Raw genomic sequence first — 9,721 nt, 5'->3', positions numbered from 1 at the left:
AGAGACAAAAAAGTCATGGAAGAAACACAACAAAAAAAAGGATGAAGCAGAAAGGGCAATGGATAAAAATCAGGAAGAAACAAAACGAGCCATAGATGAAACACAACAAAAAATGGGTCAAAAAATGGATGGCAATCAACAGGAAACAAAACAATCAATAGAAGAGAACAATAAGAAAATAGAGGAACGCATAGAAAAGTATGAAAAGGAAATAAAAGGTTGTTTGACAACAATGAAAAACGAAATGAAAGAACAAGAAATGAAAATTCAAAATAAAATGGAGGAGTTAACAAATTTCCAGAAGAAGGAACTAGAAAATTTGGAAAATAAGTTGGAAAATGCTATTCAAGTAGACAGAGAAGAAGTGGAAAAAAGAATCTCAGAAATAGAAAAACAAGTCACCGAAAACAAGACGCAACAGAATTTCGGAGAAAGAAGGGAAACGGTTATACATAGCACAGATGACGTGAAAATACGATTTGGCGGGGATGTAAGGAGATTACACCCAGTGCCTTTCATAAATAGCCTGAAAAAGAAAATACAACACATTGGAAATTTTGAAACAGCTAAAGAATTTATCAGAAACCATCTTAAGTATGAGGCAGGTCTGTGGTTTGACAGCAAAGAAGAAGAAATTGACAATTGGCAACAGTTTGAACAAAAATTTTTAAACTATTTCTGGGGAAAAGTCCCACAAATGGAAATCAACAAAGAATTACAAAATGGAAAATATAATGATCGGATGGGTATCTCAGAAAAAACATACGCATTACAAATATACAATAATGCAAAACATCTACAATACAATTATTCGTCAGAACAATTAGTCGAGCTGATTGCAAGACATTTCCAAGAAACGCTAGACGACCATATCACATTGCAAAATTACAAAGACATAGATAGTTTGTGCCAATTTCTACAAATAAGAGAATCACGTCAAAGAGAAAGAAAATCAAGAAGGTCGCAAGAAGCTTAGAGACCCCGAGAAACACAGGATTACAGAGATAGAAGACAAAATAATAGGAGGGACTATACAAGACGAGATTTTAATCCCAGGAGGGAAAACGAAAATAGAGACAACGGAAGAGGAAATTATGAACAAAGAAATAGGTAATGGAATGAGGACAGAAATCGAGAAAACCAGAATAGAAACACCACACGCACAAATCAAGAAAACAGAAACAGATCCGACAGACCAAGAGAAAATAGAAGAGAGGTAAATAATACCCAGGCAGAAGAATATGACGAAGTGAGACACTACTACAAAAATACAAACAACGAGGAGCAAACGGCGTCTTTTCACGAAGGCGCTCACAAGAAACAAAGAACCAAACAGGAATTTTTTGTCACCCGAAGGAATTTATAAAACTGGCAGGAAACAATGAAAAAAGAAATGGAATAAATTAAAAATTTGTGGGTGGCTTTATCAACGAGAAACCAATTAAAATTATGATAGATACTGGCTCGGAAATAACACTGGTCAACAGAAAATTAATAGAAGAAGTCAATTTAATAAATTTAATTTACAAAATACCTAAGGTGAACTTAGTGGGCGCAAATAAACGGACATTGGCAACAATAAATGAAGGCATACGAATAAAGGTACGATTAGGCAAGAGATTTTATGCACTACAATGTGTAATAATGCCAAATATGTCGCATGACATGATCGTCGGAGTAGACGAATTGACAGAGAAATATGTAGTAATTGATTTCAAAAATAACAAGATGAAAATTACAGAGGAAGATGAAGAAAAACAGGAAAGTTTTAAAAACGACAAGGAACATGAGAAACAGAAAATGTACGAATCAGATAAAGAACAAACAGTGGAGATGAATTTGTCAACGAAACAAGGACAAGGTAAAAAGAAAAAAAGGCGACAGAAGAAGATAAAAGAAAATGAAACCTGGGATTCCTCAAAAGAAGAGATGAACCCAGAAGAAGAGAAAATGGGACTAACAAAAGAAAATGAAAACTGGGATTCCTCAAAAGAAGAGATAAGCTCAGAAAAAAAAAGAAGCGAGATTAATAGACGAAAAGAATACATTTGAAATAGTGGTATTTGAATAAGAGGGATGTGATAACGAGAATACATAATATACGATAAACATGTGTAAAGAAATTAAGGAAAAAGAAAGAGAAATTATCTGCGGGAAGGAAAGGAAAAAGAGATGAGGTTGATTTTAAGAGACTATGAAAATTTAATAAATGAAGAAAATAGAGTGGCAAAAAAGTACGAACATTCAGTCGAGGTGAAAAACTTGGAAAACTTTCGATCGAAGACATATCCGATTCCATATAAGTATCGGCAACAGGCGAAAGAAGAGATTAATAAGATGTTGGAAGATCAAATTATCGAGAGATGTGACTCACCTTATATCAATCCAATCGTGATAGTAAAGAAAAGCAGTGGAGAATTGAGGCTATGCTTGGATGCCAGAAATATCAACCAACACACTGTGTCACAATATGAATCACCTTTAAACATCGGGTCCATTTTTGGAAGAATTACGGGTTCACACATATTTTCTAAAATTGACCTAAGGCATAGTTTTTGGTTGATACTTTTAGCTGAAAAATGTAGAAATTACACAGCATTTTCCATTGATGGTGTTGTATACCGTTTTAAGGTAGTGCCTTTTGGATTGCAAAGCAGCATTAGTCAGAGCACTACACACCATCCTAAACCGCTATGAAGATGTCATAGTCCACTACATAGATGATTTATTGATTTTTTCACAAGATAAACAGAGCCATTTGAAACATATAAAAATAATTATGGAGGAATTGGATACAGCCGGATTGAAATTGAACATCGAAAAATGTCAATTTTTCCAAGAGGAAGTGATATATTGGGCTTTTAAGTTGGACACAAAAGGAGTTAGTTTAGCCGAAGACAGAATCAAGCTCATTGACGAATACACAAGACCAACAAATCTTAAAACACTGAGGGGTTTTCTCGGTACAATCAATTATTTTAAAAAATTAATTCCCGATTTAAGTCAAAAGGAAATACCTTTAATAAAATTACTAAAGAAAGGGATAAAATGGAATTGGAAAGAGGAACAGGAGAAGGCTTTTCAAATTCTCAAACATGAATTTTCAAAAGGAACGAAAATATATCATCCCAGGCATAATCTACCATTTATACTTAGAACAGATGCGTCCATCCAAAAGTTTGCAGGAGTACTATCTCAAGTACAAGACGAACAAGAAGTGCCAATATGTTTTATCTCTCGGGTGACAAAAACACATGAGCGAAAATTTAATGTGACAGAACTAGAGTTTGCCAGCGTACTATTCTGTGTGAACAAATTAAGATTTTATCTGCTAGGGGCGAAATTCACAATCGAGACGGATCATGCAGCGTTGGTCCACATCATGAAGAACCGATTGGTGAATAACCGAATACACAGAGGCATCTTGTTATTACAGGAATACGATTTTGAATTCCGATATATCAAGGGGAACGATAACATCATAGCCGACGCTCTAACACGAGATGAAGACACCGGGAAAAAAGAAGCAATCACGTTACACGTGGGATTAAACATTTTAACACAAGAAGAAGGTGTGTTTTCTTTAAATGAAATACGAATGAATCAAGAAGAACTGGACGAGAGAGAAAAACGAAGAGCAGAGAGGAAAAACGACCTATTTTTCAAGAGAATAGACGGGAAGGAACTTTATTTGGTGACGCAAACATTGGCCGAGAAAATCATAAAAAGATTACGTGAGGACAACGGACATATCGGCAGCAGGAAAGTTTGGCTGGCTTTTCGAGAAAACTATATATGCCGACAGGACTACCGCATTGCTAAGGAGGTTAGGCAAAAATGTGAGACGTGTCAAAGATACAAAAGTAGAAACTTCAAGAATGAAAACATCACAAAAAATATTGTATCCCATGGAAAATTGGAAATTGTGGCAATCGATATGTTAAGTGATCTGATCATGACGACCCAAAGGAATAAACATGTTTGGGTGATGGTGGATGTTTTTTCAAAATATGTAAAGTTATACAGTTGCCGCACCACAAAAGGAGAAGAAATAATGAGAAAGATCGACAATTTTATCGCTACAATGGGAACACCAAGAAAAATTCTCCTGGACAATGCAACGTATTTCCGAAACGATCGTTTCAAAGGACAGCTGCGAGAAAGAGGAATTGAGACAAATTTTGTTAGCATCAGACACCCTCAAAGCAATCCTTCTGAACGTTTTATACAGGAAGTGACAAAATTTCTCCGTATTGCGACGAATGGACAACATCGACGATGGGATAGGAAAATAGCAGAAATCGAAAAGTATCTAAACACCATCCCAAGTACAGTAACCAAAGAGACACCGGAATACATAATGAAAGGTGTCATGCCGAGAAGACCATGGGAAGATCCAGAGCCAAGAATATACCAACAGTTGGTGGAAACTGTACAGAGAAGACTGAGACGAAGCAATGAGAAATATGTTCAAAACAAAATCAGAATAGAAGAAGGAGACCAGTAACGTTCCATAGGGGCGAAAAGGTGCTTGTAAAGGCCTTAAGAGTATCAAATCTCACTAGCGATATTTGTGCGAAGTTAATGCCTGTTTTCGAGGGTCCTTACATAGTAGATAACGGAAATGGGGTGAATAGCTATGTTTTGAAACATATTGATTCGGAAAAGATCAGAGGAATTTATAATATTCACGATGTGTAGAAATATCATGAGTAAAGGAAGGAATGGCACATAGTAAATAGTTAAGGTAGGAAATAGGAAATAAATTAGTATAATGAAGTAGGTATACCGGAAAATTGATTTGCCTCGAGAAAATCGGTTGCAGATGCAAAGAATTTTATCGAATTCAAAAGGCGGGGATTTTGTTGTGGAATTGTTTTTTTTAAGGAAATTCAAAAAAATTAAATTTATATCAACGACCATGAAATGATAGTTTTTCATGACCCTGTATATAGCCAAATTTGTTTAGAATTTAATTTTACTAGTAAACAAGTGTTTCGAAAAAATTAAAACGATTAGTGATAAATATTCGACGAAATGGACGGGCATTAACAAAACATTTCGGTGATTAGAAAGTGGAGAGAGAGAGAGAGAGTTGACTGGACAATAACGTTTTTCAGATCCTTCCGGGAAGGTATTTTAATGTGGTATACAAACTGTATTATTTTAGTTGTAAAAGTAGAGAGTAGAAAATAACTAATTATGATTTTCCTTGAAATTTGACAAATTGGAAAAAGTTATGTGGAAGAATATTGGGTTTCTTAAGAAATAAATGGTTTGAGAGAGGTTGTTGCTTAGTGTGTAATGAACATCGAGAGAAGGCAGCCGAGTTTGTTAAAAGTGTAGAATCAGTGTAGAGTTGGTGTGATCAGCCTTTGCGAGCAGAATCAAGTTGAAACCAAATCGTCGACCGGTTGAAGAGCTAATTTCCTGGTCCGAGGGAGATCCTTTTGTTTTGTCAGGTTAGTCAAATCATTTGTCTGAATAGAGAAAAGTCATTTATATCAAGACCATATTTGTTTACTTGTTTATTGAACAATATTTTTGTAACACAGTTAGTCATTTCAAATTTGAGAAATCAATTCAAAAGAAGAAAAGTAAAATTCATTCAATTTAGTATGAGTAAATAAGAAATTAATTAAATAAATAATTTTGTCAAAACAAAGAGATATCAGAGTTAGAGTTTTAATTTATTAAGTTAGAGATTGTTGCAACAAAGTTAAATTTTAATATTTTTGAATCATATGTACACGGCATTTAATAAAAACAATAGATTACATTTATATGAATTTGAGTGTTGTTAATTTCCCTGTTTCTACCCTGGAAGAAGTAAGCAACTAGAAATACTAGAAGCCACAGATTACAGGTATTGTATCAAATACAAAATTAGCCCTGATAATAAAATTGATTGGAACATTTAATTGGAATTTAGTTATGTCTTTACATGGGAAATAAATAAAATAATTGGATAATCAATCAGATTAAGAATTTGCTAATTAATCTAAATAAATAGAAAAGGTAGAGAATAACAAATGGCGTCCCAACTGATGGTGCATTAAGAAAGTATTTCTGGTTGCAACTTTGAAAGGGAAGACAGAGGAAAAGCAGGTTTTTGAAAATCTATATTGAGTGGTCAAAATTGATATATTTGAATTACATGTAAATTCCCTTTAGTTACAATTTTAATGATTGATTTTATTTATTTGATATTTGCATTTGATGAATTTTGAAATATTCGTATTAAATTGGGTAAGAGAAAATTTTCATGTCTGCAACAGATAGGGTATTTTCGAATTTCGTATCAGGCGGGGATAAATTTTAAATACATGTCGATCACCAGAAGCAAAAGCAAAGAAAACAAAAAACAAGAAGAACATTTGGAACAAGAAGAGCATTCAGATCAAGAAGACAGTTTAGACACAACAATCATGGAAATAGGAAAAAAGGAATTGTCAGATATAGAAAAATTATTACAACTGGTGCAAATACAATCACAAAAAATGGATGAAGCAAAAAGGACAATGGATAAAATGGATAAAAAGCAGGAAGAACCAAAAAAAGTCATGGAAGAAACACAACAAAAAATGGATGAAGCAAAAAGGGCAATGGATAAAAATCAGGAAGAAACAAAACGAGCCATAGATGAAACACAACAAAAAATGGGTCAAAAAATGGATGACAATCAACAGGAAACAAAACAAGCAATAGAAGAGAACAATAAGAAAATAGAGGAACGCATAGAAAAGTATGAAAAGGAAATAAATGGTTGTGAGACAACAATGAAAAACGAAATGAAAGAACAAGAAATGAAAATTCAAAATAAAATGGAGGAGTTAACAAATTGCCAGAAGAAGGAACTAGAAAATTTGGAAAATAAGTTGGAAAATGCTATTCAAGTAGACAGAGAAGAAGTGGAAAAAAGAATCACAGAAATAGAAAAACAAGTCACCGAAAACAAGACGCAACAGAATTTTGGAGAAAGAAGGGAAACGGTTATACATAGCACAGATGACGTGAAAATACGATTTGGCGGGGATGTAAGAAGATTACACCCAGCGCCTTTCATAAATAGCCTGAAAAAGAAAATACAACACATTGGAAATTTTGAAACAGCTAAAGAAATTATCAGAAACCATCTTAAGTATGAGGCAGGTCTGTGGTTTGACAGCAAAGAAGAAGAAATTGACAATTGGCAACAGTTTGAACAAAACTTTTTAAACTATTTCTGGGGAAAAGTCCCACAAATGGAAATCAACAAAGAATTACAAAATGGGAAATATAATGATCGGATGGGTATCTCAGAAAAAACATACGCATTACAAATATACAATAATGCAAAACATCTACAATACAATTATTCGTCAGAACAATTAGTCGAGCTGATTGCAAGACATTTCGAAGGAACGCTAGAAGACCATATCACATTGCAAAATTACAAAGACATAGATAGTTTGTGCCAATTTCTACAAATAAGAGAATCACGTCAAAAAGAAAGAAAATCAAGAAGATCGCAAGAAGATTACAGACCCCGAGAAACATAGGATTACAGAGATAGAAGACAAAATAATAGGAGGGAGTATACAAGACGAGATTTTAGTCCCAGGAGTTGAAACGAAAATAGAGACAACGGAAGAGGAAATTATGAACAAAGAAATAGGCAATGGAATGAGGACAGAAATCGAGATAACCAGAATAGAAACACCACACGCACAAATCAAGAAAACAGAAATAATGGTAGACAAAATGAACAGGGATATCGAGAAAACCGAAACAGATCCGACAGACCAAGAGAAAATAGAAGAGAGGTAAATAATACCCAGACAGAAGAATATGACGAAGAGAGACACTACTAGGAAAATACAAACAACGAGGAGCAAACGGCGTCTTTTCACGAAGGCGCTCACTAGAAACAAAGAACCAAACAGGAATTTTTTGTCACCCGAAGGAATTTATAAAACTGGCAGGAAACAATGAAAAAAGAAATGGAATAAATTAAAAATTTGTGGGTGGCTTTATCAACGAGAAACCAATTAAAATTATGATAGATACTGGCTCGGAAATAACACTGGTCAACAGAAAATTAATAGAAGAAGTCAATTTAACAAATTTAATTTACAAAATACCTAGAGGGTGAACTTGGTGGGCGCAAATAAACGGACATTGGCAACAATAAATGAAGGCATACGAATAAAGGTACGATTAGGCAAGATATTTTATGCACTACAATGTGTAATAATGCCAAATATGTCGCATGACATGATCGTCGGAGTAGACGAATTGACAGAGAAACATGTAGTAATTGATTTCAAAAATAACAAGATGAAAATCACAGAGGAAGATGAAGAAGAACAGGAAAGTTTGAAAAACGACAAGGAACATGAGTAACAGAAAATGTACGAATCAGATAAAGAACAAACAGTGGAGATGAATTTGGCAACGAAACAAGGACAAGGCAAAAAGAAAAAAAGGCGACAGAAGAAGATAAAAGAAAATGAAACCTGGGATTCCTCAAAAGAAGAGATGAGCCCAGAAGAAGAGAAAATGGGACTAACAAAAGAAAATAAAAACTGGGATTCCTCAAAAGAAGAGATGAGCTCAGAAAAAGAAGAAGCGAGATTAATAGACGAAAAGAATACATTTGAAACAGTGGTATTTGAAGAAGAGGGATGTGATAACGAGAATACAGAATATACGATAAACATGTGTAAAGAAATTAAGGAAAAAGAAAGAGAAATTATCTGCGGGGAAGGAAAGGAAAAAGAGATGAGGTTGATTTTAAGAGACTATGAAAATTTAATAAATGAGGCAAATAGAGTGGCAAAAAAGTACGAACATACAATCGAGGTGAAAAACTTAAAAAACTTTCGATCGAAGACATATCCGATTCCATATAATTATCGGCAACAGGTGAAAGAAGAGATTAATAAGAGGTTGGAAGATCAAATTATCGAGAGATGTGACTCACCTTATATCAATCCAATCGTGATAGTAAAGAAAAGCAGTGGAGAATTGAGGCTATGCTTGGATGCCAGAAATATCAACCAACACACTGTATCACAATATGAATCACCTTTAAACATCGAGGCCATTTTTGGAAGAATTGCGGGTTCACACATATTTTCTAAAATTGACTTAAAGCATAGTTTTTGGTTGATACCTTAAGCTGAAAAATGTAGAAATTACACAGCATTTTCCATCGATGGTATTGTATACCGTTTTAAGGTAGTGCCTTTTGGATTGCAAAGCGCGTGTGCAGCATTGGTCAGAGCACTACACACCATCCTAAACCGCTATGAAGATTTCATAGTCCAATACATAGATGATTTATTGATTTTTTCACAAGATAAACAGAGCCATTTGAAACATATAAAAATAATTATGGAGGAATTGGATACAGCCGGATTGAAATTGAACATCGAAAAATGTCAATTTTTCCAAAAGGAAGTGATATATTTGGGTTTTAAGTTGGACACAAAAGGAGTTAGTTTAGCCGAAGACAGAATCAAGCTCATTGACGAATACCCAAGACCAACAAATCTTAAAACACTGAGGGGTTTTCTCGGTACAATCAATTATTTTAAAAATTAATTCCCGATTTAAGTCAAAAGGAAATACCTTTAATAAAATTACTAAAGAAAGGGATAAAATGGAATTGGAAAGAGGAACAGGAGAAGGCTTTTCAACTTCTCAAAGATGAATTTGCAAAAGGAACGAAAATATA

Source organism: Diabrotica virgifera, chromosome 10 (genome assembly GCF_917563875.1).
Source record: "Diabrotica virgifera virgifera chromosome 10, PGI_DIABVI_V3a".
Lineage (NCBI taxonomy): Eukaryota > Metazoa > Arthropoda > Insecta > Coleoptera > Chrysomelidae > Diabrotica > Diabrotica virgifera.
This window is presented reverse-complemented; position numbering follows the sequence as displayed.